Source organism: Silene latifolia, chromosome 7 (genome assembly GCF_048544455.1).
Source record: "Silene latifolia isolate original U9 population chromosome 7, ASM4854445v1, whole genome shotgun sequence".
Lineage (NCBI taxonomy): Eukaryota > Viridiplantae > Streptophyta > Magnoliopsida > Caryophyllales > Caryophyllaceae > Silene > Silene latifolia.
In genome coordinates this window covers 8,728,307-8,731,615 of record NC_133532.1, presented here as the reverse complement: position 1 = coordinate 8,731,615, position 3,309 = coordinate 8,728,307, and positions in this window count along the sequence as shown.

Sequence of the window (3,309 nt, the reverse complement as noted above, 5' to 3'; positions counted from 1 at the left end):
GCTGAATCGAATAGGTTAACTCCTGAATTGATCTTGGACGCGTGATAGAAAAACCGGGAGAAAAGGAAACTGGGTCCGGTACGACCTCTCGAACGACTCAAATTGAAATGTATATAATACACGGTTTTTGGGGATTCCAGGGTCCCGGAACAAAATTCTCCGGAAATCACATAGAAAGTTTCTCGGGTCAGATAAAGTGGCCACGCAAAATTTGAGTCGCAACGGAAGACATTTGGGGGTGCCGGTATGCCATAAACCAGCATTCGTCGAACCTCGGATAATCGTGAAAAATGGATTAATGCTCGTTATTAGAGGCTGTATCGAATAAGTTAACTCCTGAAATGACCTCGGACGCGTGATAGAAAAATCGGGAGAAAAAGAAAGCGGGTCCGTACGAACTCCCGAACGGCTCAAATTGAAGTGTATAATACACGGTTTTTCGGGATTCCAGGGTCCCGGAACAAAATTCTCCGAAAATCACATAGAAAGTTCCTCGGGTCAGATAAAGTGGCCACGCAAAATTTGAGTCGCAATGAGAAGACATTTGGGGGTGCCGGTATGCCATAAACCAAAGATTCGTCGAACCTCGGATAATCGTGAAAAATGGATTAATGCTCGTTATTAGAGGCTGTATCGAATAAGTTAACTCCTGAAATGACCTCGGACGCGTGATAGAAAAATCGGGAGAAAAAGAAACTGGGTCCGGTACGAACTCCCGAACGGCTCAAATTGAAGTGTATAATACACGGTTTTTCGGGATTCCAGGGTCCCGAAACAAAGTCTCCGGAAATCACATAGAAAGTTCCTCGGGTCAGATAAAGCGGCCACGCAAAATTTGAGTAGCAACGGAAGACATTTGGGGGTGGCGGTATGCCATAAACCAACATTCGTCGAACCTCGGATAATCGTGAAAAATGGATTAATGTTTGTTTAATGCACGTTATTAGAGGCTGAATCGAATAGGTTAACTCCTGAAATGACCTCGAACGCGTGATGGAAAAACTGAGAGAAAAAGAAACAGGGTCCGGTACGACTTCCCGAACGGCTCAAATTGAAGTGTATAATACACGGTTTTTCGGGATTCCAGGGTCCCGGAACAAAATTCTCCGGAAATCACATTGAAAGTTCCTCGGGTAAGATAAAGCGGCCACCCAAAATTTGAGTAGCAACGGAAGACATTTGGAGGTGCCGGTATGCCTTAAACCAGCATTCGTCGAACCTCGGATAATCATGAAAAATGGATTAATGCTCGTTTAATGCTCGTTATTAGAGGCTGAATCGATTAGGTTAACTTCTGAAATGACCTCGGACGCGTGATAGAAAAACCGGGACAAAAAGAAATTGGGTCCCAGACGACCTCCCGAACGGCTCAAAGTGAATGTATAATACACGGTTTATCGGGATTCCAGGGTCCTGGAACAAAGTTCTCCGGAAATCACATAGAAAGTTCCTTGGGTCAGATAAAGCGGCCACGCAAAATTTGAGTAGCAACGGAAGACATTTGGGGGTGCTGGTATGCCATAAACCAACATTCGTCGAACCTCGGATAATCGTGAAAAATGGATTAATGCTCGTTTAATGCTCGATATTAGAGGCTGAATCGAATAGATTAACTCCTGAAATGACCTCGGACGCGTGATGGAAAAACCGAGAGAAAAAGAAACTGGGTTTGGTACGACTTCCCGAACGGCTCAAATTGAAGTGTATAATACACGGTTTTTCTGGATTCCAGGGTCCCGGAACAAAATTCTCCGGAAATCACATAGAACGTTACTCGGGTAAGATAAAGCGGCCACCCAAAATTTGAGTGGCAACGGTAGACATTTTGAGGTGCCGGTATGCCTTAAACCAGCATTCGTCAAACCTCGGATAATCGTGAAAAATGGATTAATGCTCGTTTAATGCTCGTTATTAGAGGCTGAATCGATTAGGTTAACTCCTGAAATAACCTCGGACACGTGATAGAAAAACCGGGAGAAAAAGAAACTGGGTCCAGTACGACCTCCCGAACGGCTCAAATTGAAGTGTATAATACACGGTTTTTCGGGATTCCGGGTCCGGAACAAAATTCTCGAAAATCACATCGAAAGTTTATCGGGTCAGATAAAGCAGCCACGCAAAATTTGAGTAGCAACGGAAGACATTTGGGGGAGCCGGTATGCCATAAACCAGCATTCGTCGAACCTCGGATAATCGTGAAAAATGGATAAATGTTTGTTTAATGCACGTTATTAGAGGCTGAATCGAATAGGTTAACTCCTGAAATGACCTCGGACGCGTGCTGGAAAAACCGAGAGAAAACGAAACAGGGTCCGGTACGAACTTCCGAACGGCTCAAATTGAAGTGTATAATACACGGTTTTTCGGGATTCCAGGGTCCCGGAACAAAATTCTCCGAAAATCACATAGAAAGTTCCTCGGGTCAGATAAAGTGGTCACGCAAAATTTGAGTCGCAACAGAAGACATTTGGGGGTGCCGGTATGCCATAAACTAGCATTCGTCGAACCTCGGATAATCGTGAAAAATGGATTAATGCTCGTTATTAGAGGCTGTATCGAATAAGTTAACTCCTGAAATGACCTCGGACGCGTGATAGAAAAACCGGGAGAAAAAGAAACTGGGTCCGGTACGAACTCCCGAACGGCTCAAATTGAAGTGTATAATACACGGTTTTTCGGGATTCCAGGGTCCCGGAACAAAATTCTCCGAAAATCACATAGAAAGTTCCTCGGGTAAGATAAAGCGGCCACTCAAAATTTGAGTAGCAACGGAAGGCATTTGGAGGTGTCGGTATGCCATAAACCAGCATTCGTCGAACCTCGGATAATCGTAACCAATGGATTAATGCTCGTTTAATGCTCGTTATTTGAGGCTGAATCGATTAGGTGAACTCCTGAAATGACCTCGGACGCGTGATAGAAAAACCAGGAGAAAAATAAATTGGGTCCGGTACGACCTCCCGAACGGCTCAAATTGAAGTGTATAATACACGGTTTTTCGGGATTCTAGGGTCCCGAAACAAAATTCTCTGGAAATCGCATAAAAAGTTCCTCGGGTTAGATAAAGCGGCCACGCAAAATTTGAGTAGCAACGGAAGACATGTGGGGGTGTCGTGTATGCCATAAACCAGCATTCGTCGAACCTTGGATAATCCTGAAAGATGGATTGATGCTCGTTTAATGCTCGTTATTAGAGGCTGAATCGAATAGGTTAACTCCTGAATTGATCTTGGACGCGTGATAGAAAAACCGGGAGAAAAGGAAACTGGGTCCGGTACGACCTCTCGAACGACTCAAATTGAAATGTAT